The 14,423-nt window shown below is 41.9% G+C and overlaps 1 non-coding gene across 1 annotated transcript; it reads left to right on the forward strand.

Annotated features, from left to right (window-relative positions):
- Positions 1-14,256: 14,256 nt before the first annotated feature.
- Positions 14,257-14,423, forward strand: LOC122231631. Its single transcript, XR_006208887.1, has one exon. It is a non-coding gene; the product is annotated as a U1 spliceosomal RNA (small nuclear RNA).

The raw sequence follows: 14,423 nt of genomic DNA on the forward strand, positions 1-14,423 counted from the left end.
GGGGGGCATCTGGGAGGCTCGGTTGGTTAAGCATTTGAGTTTGGCTCAGGGCATGATCTCGAGGTTCGTGAGTTCAAGCCTGGAGTCAGGCTCTGAGCCGACAGCTGGGAGCCTGGAGCCTGCTTTGGATTCTGTGTCTCCCTCTCTCTCTGCCCCTCTCCAGCTGGTGCTCCATCTCTCTCTCTCTCTCTCTTTTCCTCTCAAAAATAAAATAAACATTAAAAAAAAGAAGAAAGAAACTGTTAGAAGAGAAGAGGGTCTGTGCTAAGTAAGCTCTATCCTAAGAGCAAAGAGAGTGGGAGCCGGTAACAGGGAAACTAACAGGAAAAACTGGAAAAATCCTACATAAAAAACTTTAGACGTGTAGCATTCTGAGACATTTAGTGCACAAATAGTTTGGCACATTTCATTATACCCCGTTTTTGGCCATTTAGAAAAATTTTACGTACTTACAAAAGTTAGTGCTCGCCTCCGTGTTTAGCTTGTCTCTCCAATGTGACTTTGCCCCAAAGTTCCCAGATAGCTGGTGATTTAACAGGGACTCTGTCCTAGTGGAAAATCAATCCAGTAGGGAAGATGGCGTAGATTTATTACAAGACAGCATGCAACGAAAACTAAATTAGTCATACATTAGAGCTTTATGTAGAAAGCTCTACATAATAATTAAGTTTTCAGTTCCACTCTCGGAGATGAAATATTACATTGGGTGGGTCTGCTGAAGTAGAGCAATACTCATGTTTTCATGTTCAGCTCATTTGGCCAGAACTTGCTACCCTAAAAATATACTCGCTCTACCTATATATAGGATGTAAACACATCTCACTGCAGATCTGTGCTTAATCTTTTGAGTTCTCGTCTGCCATTTCATCATTCGTGGGGCACCTGTTGGTGGAATTTGCTCCTGGCAGCACAAGGCAGAAGCAGGTGCTCCACACAGGGATTTTCATGCTGATAGGGCTTATCACGGTCGATGAAACGTTTTACCCCTTTTCCCACTTCACAAATGGCTCTGACATTAGATCCACCTGCTGCTTCAGGACATTCCAGGAGCTTCTGCACAGAGAATGAAATCTCTTCCCCAGTTGATCTGTACTGCTGCTGAATACTATTAGGAATGCCGCACTTCATGCAGTGTGTGTGATCACCTATCGTCCCCAAGTTATGACTAGCTGAAGACGAAGAGCAAGGAGGAGAAAGAAAGAAAAGGAATGGTTAATACATAGCTCATTTCTGAGTTTTCCAGACTATGTATGTTCCCCTCAACCTATTTCCTTTGTATTTGGGCTACAGAGTAACCTAATTCTTTTTTTTTTTTTAAGTTTTTAAAATTTATTTATTTTAAGAGGGAGAGGAGAGTGGGAGCAGCAGAGGGCAGAGAGAGAAGGAGAGAGAGAGAATCCCAAGCAGGCTCCTTGCTGTCAGCGCATAGCATGATGCGGGGCTCGAAACCATGAACTGCGAGATGGTGACCTGAGCCAGAACCAAGTGCTGGACGCTTAACCTACAGAGCCACCCGGGTACCCCAAGAGTAGCCCAATTCTTAATTTTACCCAAGTCACTCATTGTTTTGGATCATTATTTTGTACCAACTTGTAAACATCTTACCACTTCCTTGACGCTCTGTGTTATTTATATTCCTGCTCATAAAAATTATTACTATTTCCTTATGCAGCTATTTAATAAGAAACAAAATGTCAATATCCGAGGTGTTCCTAATTCCAGTCAATATACACTGGGCCAATTTAGATCAATATCTATTATATCTATCATTTATCAATATACTTCAGTAAAAACAGTCTTTGCAGGAGTCAATCCCGGTGGCGAGAGGTGAGTTTGCGCACAGAATTTATAAACTGGGAGGGCAAATACCCATAGCTATACACACACTAAAGTGTGCGACTCACCAGGATGGGGAGATTGGGAGAGAAAGTTGGGAGTGGAGGAAGCGGGCAGGTTAGTGGCAAAAGGCAACTGGCTAACCGTGATGTAGGGGGGAATGGTCATGAGGGAAACCAGAGGGGTAGAGCCCAGGGTGGGATTCAGCAGTCCATCTAGAGGAAACGCTGTGTTTATGTCTTCATGGCAACCAAAGTACCTTAGAAACAGGAAATAGGCCAGGTGGAGAAATAAAGAGAAGTACAAATCTCTGAATTATAACATCCTTTACTGGACTTTAGGGGGGCTGGTTACAGAGTTTCTTTGAACTAGCTTTATAGAAATCACTTGTTTTTTTTGTGATTTTCTTTCTTTCTTTCTTTCCTTCTTTCTTTCTTTTTTTTTTTTTTTTTTTTTTGAGAGAAAGAAGGGGGAGGGGCAGAGAGAGACTCTTAAGCAGGCTCCATGCCCAGCACAGAGCCGACACGGGGCTCCAACTCACAACCATGAGATCGTGACCTTAGCTGAAATCAATAGTCAACTGAGCCACCCAGGCACCCCAGGCATCACTTGTAGATTTAATGTTTCAGGGGCACCTGGGTGGCTCAGTCGGTTAAGCGTCCGACTTCAGCTCAGGTCATGATCTCCCGGTTTGTGGGTTCGAGTCCCGCGTCAGGCTCTGTGCTGACAGCTCAGAGCCTGGAGCCTGCTTCGGATTCTGTGTCTCGCTCTCTCTCTCTCTGCCCCTCCCCTGCTCACGCTCTGTCTCTCTCTGTCTCAAAAATAAATAAAACATTAAAAAAAAAAAAAAGAAAAAGAATAATGGTTAATGTTTACTGAGCACTTACTATGTATCAAGTGCTATGAGAAATGTTCTACATTTTAAAAAACTTTTTATTTTGAAATAGTTACAGACTCACAGAAAGCTGAAACAACAGTTCACAGAGTTCTGTTTGCCCTTCATCCAACCTCCCCTAATAGTAACATCTTATCTAATTGTAGTGCAATACGTGGCCAAGAAATTGACATTGGAACAATACTTTTTAAAAACTTTTTTTTAATGTTTATTTTTGAGAGGGAGAGAGACAGAGTGCGAGCAGGAGAGGGGCAGAGAGAGGGGAGAGACAGAATCTGAAGCAGGTTCCAGGCTTTCAGCTGTCAGCACAGAGCCTGACATGGGGCTGGAACTCCTGAGTTGTGAGATCCTGACCTGAGCCGAAGTCAGACGCTCAACTGACTGAGCTACCCAGGTCTGGAACAATATTTTTAACTAGACTACAGACCTTATTCATTTTTTGCCATTTTTTGCATGCATTCACTTGTGTGTGTGAGGTCCCATGTAACTTTAAATCGTGTACAGATTCGTGGAACCACTACCACAATCAGGACCAAGCACTATTCTATCATAACAGAATTCCCTTGTGCTATCCCTTACATTTGTGAGCAACACACGCACGCGTGCACGCACACACACACACACACACACACACACAGAGTCTCTGTCCTCTAACGCCACTTCTCCATCTCTATAGTTTTGTCATTTTGAGAATGTCATGCAAATGGCATCATTCAGTGGTTGACTTTTCTCACGTATTACTTATAAATTCACGATCCATTTTGAATTCCCTTTTGCACACGATGTGAGGTTTAGGTCAAGTTTTTTTTTCTTCTGGTGCTTATGGATGTCTAATTTCTCCAGTGCCATTTGTTAAAAAAAAAAAAAAATCATTCTTCTTTTTCTTGTAAGTTTCTTTATATTTATTTTGAGAGAGAGTGAGAGCAGATAAGGGGCAAAGAGAGAGGAAGAGAGATAGAACCCCCCGAAGCAGGCTCCGCACTGTCAGCTCAGAGCCCGGCAGGGGGCTCAAACTCATGAACCATGAGATCATGACGTGAGCCGAAATCAAGAGTCAGATGCTTAACTGACTGAGCTGCCCAGGTGCCCCATCCGTCATTCCTCTTTTGAATTGCTCTTGTCTCTTTGTGAAAACTCGTATGGCCATATTTGTAGGAGTCTCTTCCTGGGTTCTCTCATCTGTTCCATTGATCTATGTGTCTATCAGTCCACGCTGTGTTGATTACTGTAGCTTTGCAGTAAATCTGTAGCTATAACGTGAGATAGAATGATTCCTCCCACTTTCCTCTTTTTTCAAAATGTTTTAGCGATTCTAACTCCTTTGCCTTTTCATACAATTTTAGAATCAGCCTGTCTGTACCTACAAAACCTCTTTCTGGGATCTCAAATTTTAATAATTTTGTAAGTCTTCTCCATTTAGGGGCACCTGGGTGGCTCAGTCAGTTAAGCAATCTTGATTTCGGCTCAGGTCATGAGCTCATGAGTTCAAGCCCCGTGTCAGGCTCTGTGCTGACATTGCAGAGCCTGCTTGGGATTCTCTCTCTCCCTCTCTCTCTGCCCCTACCCCACTAACACTCTGTTTCTCTCTCTCTCTCTCTCAAGAATAAGTAAACATTTAAAAAATGTCTTCTTCATTTAATGTATTTTGTTTTTCTTAACATCTCTTCTTGTTACTTAATCTATTGTATGTCACAGAAGACTTCAATTTTCCTGTGTAGATAAGACAAGCCCACTGTCGACATACTGTTCACCAAACTGTTCCATATTTATCTTTACATGTGTTCTTTGGACTTCACAGTAACCCTAAGAGGAAGACACTAGCATTATTTCCATTTTACAGGTGAGGAAACTGAGGCATGGCTAGTTTTTTGTTTTTTTTTTTTTAACGTTTATTTATTTTTGAGACAGAGAGAGACAGAGCATGAACGGGGGAGGGTCAGAGAGAGGGAGACACAGAATCTGAAACAGGCTCCGGGCTCCAAGCTGTCAGCACAGAGCCTGATGCGGGGCTCGAACTCACGGACCGCGAGATCATGACCTGAGCTGAAGTCGGCCGCTTAACCGACTGAGCCACCCAGGCGCCCCGAGGCATGGCTAGATTAAATCGTTTGTCCAACACCTCACAGCTAGCAAGTGGCAGAGCTGGAACTTGGACCTAAGCAATCTAATTCTAGAATACACGCTTTTATCCTCTGTGCTATGCTGCTTTTCTTTGAAAATAGTTATTTCATTCAAGAAATATTTATTGAGTACCTCTTATGTGCCAGGGACTGTTCTGGGTGCTGGGACTACAGCGGCCATGAGTCAAACACAATTAAAGTATGGATAAAACCAAATCCCTGTTCTTGTGAAGCTTATTTTCTCAGGGGCGGGTGGGGGTGGGGTGGGGAGGGGAAGAGAACTTACGGAATGAACGCAATCACTATTGTTTTACTAACGTATTATTTCATTATTGGGTTTATGCTGGGGGCAGTGCCTCTCTTAGTTACAGAGGCTGGGGTCTCACCCAAAAGATACGCCTATTCACCAGTCTTACCAATCTTCTGGGCTCTGGACTATCTCTCGGTTGGGACACAGGAACTGGTTGGAAGACCCAGGGAGAGAGTAAGCTTAGCCACCAAGAGGAGAAAGCTGTCTAGACATTAGCTCTTGGGTGGTGGAAGATAAGACCACACCTGCTCCCAATATGTGTTCAAAGGCTTGAGAAAACAGGACATATACATGCAAAGTGCTTGGGCACTTGTCCAGTCCAAGAGTGGGCTATAGAGCATTCAAACCAAGCTTGTGAGTAAGTCAGCTATAGGACAATCAGGAGATCAGACCTTTCTATACTATTTTCTAAAAAACATTTTGTTGAAGCATAGTACACGTATAGAAGAGTGCACAAATCCTAAGTGTATACTTTGATGAATTTCCATCCACGCAACCAGCATCCAAATCAAAGAAATGGAATACCACTAGTACCCCAGGAGTCCCCGCGCCCCTTCTAGTCGCTAGCCTCAAAGACAGCTATTATCTCGATTTCAAACACCACTGATTAGTGTCGCCTAATTTGGAACTTTTGATGAGTAGAACCATACAGTATATCCCCTACTGGTTTTCCCTCGCTGAACATTGTGTTGCTGAGATGCACCCATTTGCTGCATGTACTACCCATCTTTGTGCTGTATACTGAGTGTTCCCTCACGTGAAGATACCCTAATTTGTCTATTCTATTGCAAATGGATGTTTAGGTTGTTTCTAATATTTGGCTGCTACAGATACCTCTGCTATTAACACCCTAGCATGTGGTTTTAGTGAACAGATGTATACAAAAAAATGCACATGGGGTGTGTTCCTGGGAACAGCGTTGCTGGGTCATCCCATATATATGTGATTATGATGAGCTTTAGTGGGTACTGTCAACTTCCCAAGCCACAGCATTGATTCATACTGCTTTCAACGATGTCTCCCTTATTTTTAGTCAAATCTTTTGTTGAGGACTCCATCCCATTTCATCTACAAGCAAACGTTTTAAAAATCTATGTTTTGGCTAGAGGATTGGCGAGGGGACAGCAAAGACAGGAAACCTGAAGACAGGGGAACCTAGGACAGGTGCAGGTGTGTGTGGTCAGCCAGTTCTTCCTCTCTAGATATTCTCCTCCAAGAGCTAAGCTTCAGGGGTCGTGGTTTTGCTTCATAAAATACAATGTTCCTTCGCACAGTTGAATTGAATGGTTTTTCAATGAATGCTAATTAATTGCCTCATTATTGATCGCCCATTAGTGATTAGGTTAAATCATTAAACCGTAAGCTTAGGTGGAAAGAGACCATGCATGTGTTTCAACACTGTAACCTCAGACACAATAGAGGTGCCGTAAATGTTAGGGTGAATAAACAAATAAATAAATGAACAAGTTTCCTAAAGCTTCACAACTACGCATCATGGCCTGATGTATGTATCATGCTTGGTTCATTCCGCAGATACTAATCCTCTGACTCAGAATTAAGGATCCAGGCCCTTCTCGCAAGTCTGTCTTAAACACCATGAGACGGTATCTGAGCTCTCTTGGGATTATGCACATAGGATCAGTCAGCTGGCCAACCACACTCCTTCAGGGGGTGCATCCTGGTCCCACCCTCACGGAGATCATGGTCAAAAAGCAGAGGCTCAGAGAGCCTAGGAAAGAACATGCACACGCAGAATGCTGCCCTCTCTTCACTGTTCATGAGCACGAACAAAGGGCTCATTTACACAGAGTGTCACATTTAATCCGCTCAAAAGCCCTGTGGGACATGTTGTTATTGTTGTCTTCATTTTAGAAAATAAGGCAATTCAGAGAAGCGCGGTGACTTGTCCATGGTCACAACTAGTAAGTGGTAAAGGCCGCCTTTCGCTTAGATCTGTCTAAACCAAGATCCTGAGATGTTGTCAGTTATGTGTGCATACATCATTTAAAAATTAGGGGCGCCTGGGTGGCTCAGTCGGTTAAGTGTCCAACTCTTGATTTGGGCCAAGCCGGGCTCTGTACCCACAGCGTGGAGCTTGGAGCCTGCTTGAGATTCTCTCTCTCTCTCTCTCTCTCTCTCTCAGTTCTCTGCCGTTCCACTGCTCATGCTCTCTCTCTCTCAAAATAAATAAATAAATCTTAGAAAAGAATTAAAGTTGCTTTGGCTCTCAAGTGTGGTGGCGTTTTATATTTGATTTCAATTAAGTTAAATACATCCTGTACAGAGCATCTACCATGTACGGAAGACCTGTGTGTGACTTAAGCTAATATTAAATGCTATTTACTTTCTCTAAACACTCCTTCGGCTTCCCTGGTTAGGAGAAAGCTGAGCCCTGAGGGAAAATTATTTGGCGATCATAGCAGAGATGACCTGAAGCCTGAAGAAGTGGGTCTTAAGGGTTCAGAAAGGCCTTTCCAGAAGCAGAGACACACAGGAGTTATAAGGGACGGGAGGAAGATGACCAGGTAGAAACAAGGCAGGAGAGAAGGAAGCCGGAAATGATTTCCCATCAGAAATTGCTTTGCTTTGTTTTCACGACAGCCGTTGACTTCCCAAAGGCCAAAGAACGCAGGACATACTTGAGGGTCACTGGCAGGTCCTTGCATCGCCGGACTGCAGAGAACATAAACACTCCGGTCATAGATGACGTGGCCGGCCACCTCACCCACACCTCTGGCGTCTGGGTCCCGGTGATGCTGGCTCCTTGTCAGTGCTGCAGGCTGCTGTGACCCTGGGCTGCGGGGGAGGGGCAGAGCAGCAGGTGACGGGAGGACACTGCAGTACAAGGCAAAGCCGTGGGAAGAGCTGCGTTGTCCTGTAGTCCTTTGACAGGCCAGGAGACTGCAGGAATCCAAGGGTGGGGGTGGGGTGAGGAGGTAGAATGTCACTGTTGCAGGGCCCTAGCCAGGAAGAAAATGCTTTAAAATTCAGCTTCCTGGCCTGGTTCCCAGCACAGCTAATGCCTGGAACTGACCAGTTGCCTGGAGAGTTTCAATTCTTTATTATATGCAGCTTATGCCTTAGCATTCAGTTTTCTTTTGCCACTCAGTTTCAGATGGCCCACTGTGGCCTCTGCTCATGATTCAGACTGAAATAGCGGCCTGCTTTGCATGCTCGTTCAAGATACATTTCAGTTCTTGTTTCTTTGAAAAGGTCCTGCCTGGGATGCTGTATGAAATGTCAAGTTCCGGTCTGGTATTCCCCCACGTACCTTCAGGCCTGTAGTGTGACTTTTATGGGATTCCCACTCATACCCAGAATCCCTGCATGTTAATGGGCTTGTCTAATTCAGAAATGGCTGGATGATGTCATGGCCCCATGAGATCATACATTTTCACCTTACATCACCTTCCATGGACTAGCTGGAATCCAAATTACTTAGCCCATCCCATTCTCTATTAGGACATATCTATTACAGACAAAGAGTTATCAAGGCATTATAATCTTCTTCCTACAAAGTAACCAAAGGGACTTGTACAGGTTTTTACAATGGTCTGTTCCCCAGACCCAGACCTCTGACAGTTGGCTAGTCCTTACTGATACGAACCCACAGCTGTCCTAAGGCCGCTTAAGGTTAGACTGTGTTTTCCTGTGTTGGACATGGAAAGATAATGGCTTCCCATAACTTCTGCAATGTCCCCAACATACCCCCTGGAAGTTTTTCCCACATATAAGACCACTTAGATCTTATGACAGCCCTGAGAAGCTTAAGTTCAAGGTTATATGTAAGACATTGGGAACTTAAACTTGGAGATTTTTTTTTTAAGTTTATTTATTTAAGCAATCACTACACCCAAATATGGGGCTTGAACTCACAACCCAAGATTAAGAGCCACATGCTCCACCTACTGTGCTAGCCAAGTGCCCGTATGGAAATTCTCAAGACCTTAGTGCTTTGCTCAGGGTTACCTTTGTTGACTTTTCTGGCCATTGGAGCTGGTCATCCCTTTCAGAAATGGATGCTTCTTCTCTGACCCCATTTTTTCATCCCTCCACATTCTAAAGAAGGGTCCCTTTCCAGACATCTATATATTCTTTAATATCCCCTTTATTCAGAAAGCCCCTTTCTGGATGTTCTGAACAAACGACCCAGGTGTGGTAAGAACTGGTTACCGATAGGAAAGTCAGGATCCAGAGCGATCAGTCAGAATTAGACAAGGACCCCAATGAAAAATAAACGAACTTGAACAGTTCACAAAAGAGGAAATATACAGGGCTAAAAGACACGTGGGAAAATGTTCAAGTTCACTAATAACAAAAGAAATGCAAATTTTAAAAACCAGGTACCATTTTTTATCTATCGAACTTGCAAAGTTAAAAAAAGAAAAGAAAAAGAAGAATATCCAGAGCCGACAAGTATGCAGTGGAGGGGCCACCGCTATGCTCTGCTAGGGATTGTATACATTGATACTACTTTTAGAGGGACAATCTAGTGATGCGTATCATTCCGTTCCTTTCCAATTATCCCAAGAAAATGATCCAAAATAGATTAAAAATTTTATTCACAAAGATCCAGTGTTGTTTATAAGACTGAAAAAGAAGCTGGAAACAACTTAGATGTCAAAAAAGAAGAGATTGGTTGAATACATTTCAGTATCCTCCCACAATAGAACATTAATGCAGCCATCAGATAAGACCTTTAGTCAAGTTTCTAGTAACATGGGGAAATGCTCTTATTGCGGTGTTAAGTAAAAAGAGAAAAATACCAAATCATATATATGTTATAATCTCAAATACGTTAAAAAATAAAACCCCAAAACACAGAAGCAAGGAAGGGGATAAAATATACTAACTTATTAACAGTGGTTGTCTTGGGGTATTGGAATCACTGGCAATTTTTCCTTTTCCTTCTTATTCCCTTTTCCCTCTAATGTTCTATACTGATAATATATTGTCTTTATAATAAAATTTTTATTTGAAAATAATTGGCTACAGAAATCAAGACGTGCATTCTTGGCATGAGAATAGACCTATTGGTAGAAGAGATTAGAAAGGCCAGAAATAAATTGTTCCATTTATGGTCAATTGATTTTCAATAGGGCATTAAGAAAATGCAAGGGGGAATAATGGTCTATTCAATAAATGGTACTGGGACAACTGGATATCTACATGCAAAAGAGTGAAGCTGGACCCCTTCCTCACATCATGCATAAAAATTAACTAAACTGGATCATGGACCTAATAGTAAAAGCTAAAACTATAAAATTCTTGGAAGAAAACATAGAATTAAATCTTCATGACCTTACGTTAGGCGAAACCTTCTTAAATAAGACACCAAAAGCACAGACAACAAAAGAAAAATGGACAAATTAGACTTCATCAAAATTAAATATTTTTTGTACTTCAAAGAACATGACCTAGAAAGTAAAAAGACAACCCACATAATGTGGGGAAATATTTGCAAATCATGTATCTGATAAGGGAATTGTACCCAAAATATACAAAGAACTCTTACAACTCAACAAAAAGATTAATAATTCAGATGAAAAATGGACAAAGATTCGTGTAAACATTTCTCCAAAGAAGATATACAGATGTCTAATAAGAACTTCTTTATTCATTTCTTATTGCTGCCATAATTAAAATACCACAAACTTAGTGGGTTAAAACAATACCAATTTATCAGAGCACCTGGCTGACTCAGTCAGTGGAGCGTGTGACTGTGGATCATGAAGTTGTGAGTTCAAGCCCCATGTTGGGTACAGAGATTACTTAAAAATAAAATCTTTAAAAAACAAAACAATGTATTGTCTTACAGTTCTGGAGCTCAGAAGTCTAATATGGGGAGAAACAGAGACTAACTGTTCCTGGGTACAGGATATCTTTTGGGGATGATGAAAATATTTTAAAATGGATTTTGGTGATGGTTGCACAACTCTGAATATACTAAAAAAACATTGATTTGTGCATATACTTTAAATATATGAGTTGTATATATGTAAATTATATCTCAATAAGCTGTGAAAAAATAATAAATGAATCCCAGTAGGATCCCAAATCAGTTTAACAATAAATCCAATGCAAACTGGCTTAAAGAATTAAGGAAATTTATTGGCTCATTTACCTGAAAAGTACAAAGGAAGTAAAGACTTCAAGTGCACCCCTCCCCAGGAGCTAGAGCCCCAAATGTGCATGCTGGTGTCCAAGGTGGGGAAGGTGGGATGGATGTTGTAGAAATATCACCCACTAAGGGCAGAGAGAAGAAAACAGAAGAAGGTCAAGTTCAAAGATACATCTTAGTGGGGTGCCTGGGTGACTCAGTCAGTTAGGAATCATGATCTCACAGTTCATGAGTTCAAGTCCAGCTTCTGTGCTGACAATCTTGGAGCCTGGAGCCTGGAGCTTGCTTCTGATTCTGTGTCTCCCTCTCTCTCTCTCTCTCTCTCTGCCCCTCCCACATTCATGCTTTCTCTCTCTCTCTCTCTCAAAAACAAACAAAAATTTTTTTTTAAAGTTACATCTTAGAGACTGTGCGCATCAGGCTGAAGCTAGTGAGGGAGGTGTGTGCTAGACTGAGGCTTGAGAAAAACAGCTAAGGACAGTGATAAATGTTCTAAAATAAGATTGTTGTGATGGCTTCACAGCCCTGTAAATATAATTTAAAAACACTAAATTATACACCTTAAATGGTAAGTGAATCATATTTCAATAAGATTGGTTTTTTTTTTCAATGTTTAGAGCAAGAAGATAATTATTAATTTAGCACTCGGGCATAGGATGCCAGATTTACAAGTGACCGAGAGACAAGGGTGCCTCTCCTATTTAGGGTTCCCTCAAGGAGAATGGAGTTCATTGTGAAGTCCAAGATGTGGGAAAGATCATAAGCGAGCCTCTGTGTATTTTAAAGGAGTCCAAGACTCCAGAGCCCAGATAAGTTACGTCTTAGGGCCCTGAAAGAACTTAGGTGTAGTCATTATTTATCCTACAATCTGTGAGAATTATGGAGAATTGGGGAAGAGAAGGTTTTTTTAAATTTTTTTAACGTTTATTCATTTTTTGATAGAGAGAGACAGAGCGTGAGTGGGGGAGGGGCAGAGAGCGAGGGAGACACAGAATCTGAAGCAGGCTCCCGGCTCTGAACGGACAGCACAGAGCCCGACACGGGGCTCGAACTCACAGACCGTGAGATCATGACCTGAGCCCAAGTCGGACACCCAACCGACTGAGCCACTCAGGTGCCCCGAAGAGAAGTTTTGAAGATAGGGATAGGCACACATACAGCTTTATCATAAGTGACATGGGGAGGGTGAGAATGGAAGTTCTCCCAGAACCTTTAATAAAATGAAACCTGTTTCAAAGAATGCAAGCTCTGTATGGCAGGGACTTCATCTGTTTGTGCATAACTGTATCTTTAGCTCCTAGAACATTGCCTAACCCATTATAGGCACCCAAATATTTGCTTAAGGTTGAGTGTTGACTTCTTCAGGATAGGCAGTGGGGGAGAACCTGGGTACACAGTGAAAAGCATGGAAGCTAGGCTGTACACAAAATGAATCTTGGACAAAAGAAACCTTAGTGAGAGTTTTGCTGTTGTTGTTATAAAATGGTTTTGGATTTGGCCAAATGCTTTTTCTGTATCTATCGAAATAATCATATGGTTTTTCTCCTTTATTCTGTTAATATGATAAATTACATTAATTGATTTTCCAATGTTAAACCATCTTGCATTCCTAGGATAAACCCACTTGGGAAGGCCATGTTATCCTTTTTATGTACTGCTGAATTCAGTTTGCTAGTATTTTGTTAACAATGAAGCCATCTGGGCCTAAGGGAAGATTTTTCATTACCCATCCAATTTATTTAATTGATATAGGACTCTTTAGATATTTCATTTCTTCTTGAGTCAGTTGTGATCATTAGTGTCTTTCAAGGAATGTATCCATTTCATCAAGTTTTTCAATTCTTATTGGTGTAAAATTTTTCATAATGTTCCATTGTTGTCTTTTTAATATCTGTAGGGTCTGTAGTGAAATCCTCCCTTGTATTTGCACCAAAAACTAAATCTTGACCCAAGGTAAACAATAAACTATAGTGATATGGAAAAAACAAACAGACAAACCCTAAATCTTGGGACCAGAGTCAGATTTGAAAGTCTAGGCAAATTGCAGTTGGTTACTATGTCTCTTACATCTCCTATGCTTATTTTCCTTCCATTGCCAACCTTGGAGGATCCACTTTAGATTTAATGAAAGCTGCTAGGAAGAAAGGTAGCCTCCAGAAACAGCAAGTAGCAAGCTCACTGTTGATCTTGGGTGAGATTCTTAGGTAGGTTTGTGAGTGATACAAAAAAAAAAAAAAAAAAAAAAAAAAAAAATTGGTGATCACTGAGAGTCATATATTCACTAAGAAGAATTTGGCTGCAATTCCTAATGGTTATCTATCTACCTCCCTTGACAGCTGGGATTGTTTAAACTAGTATTTACTGTGGCCCTATTTTGGACCATGTGTACTAGGTGCAGGCAAAACAGAGGGTGAGAAAAACTCCCGGCCTTTACCATATAGTGAGGGTGATAGTCACGAAACCAGTAAGTGCATGAATATAACTACAAACTGTGGGAAGCGCTATGAAGGAATTGTGCCAGATTTTTAATTTAGATTGGGTGGTGGAAGGGGGGAGGAAGCCGTCCAAGGAGGCCTCCAAGAGGAACTCCCATTGAAAGATGAGTAAGAGTTAGCCTAGGAAATAACGACAGGAAGAGTATTCGAAGTGAGCAGCATGGGCTTGAGTTAGGAAAGTGTTTGCTGACTTTGAGGAACTGAGAGCAGGCAAGTGTTGCTGGAAAGTAGTGGGAAAGTGAGACGCTCTGGAGCCAGGGAGGTGGGAGGGTCAAAAACTATGAAAGCTTTAAAGGGCGATTACATGGTTGCCTTTTATCCTAAGGGCACTAGAAAGCCATTGGTAGAGTTTGGGCAGGAATGTAGCATGATCCAGTTTTGTTTTACTCATTACAGAAAAATGTAAACACATATGACAGCAGATACAATAGTATTAGGACCTACGACGTGCCCATGACCAGCTTCAAAAATTATCTTAGATACTTACCTGGCAGGGGAGATACCATGATCATCACGAAGGTGGTTTTCCCGGGGCAAGGCTTATCCATTGCACTCCGGGTGTGCTGACCTCTGCGATTTCCCCAAATGTGGGAAACTCTACTGCATAATTTGTGGTAGTGGGGGACTGCGTTCGCACTTTCCCCTA

This window comes from Panthera tigris, chromosome D1 (assembly GCF_018350195.1).
Source record: "Panthera tigris isolate Pti1 chromosome D1, P.tigris_Pti1_mat1.1, whole genome shotgun sequence".
Lineage (NCBI taxonomy): Eukaryota > Metazoa > Chordata > Mammalia > Carnivora > Felidae > Panthera > Panthera tigris.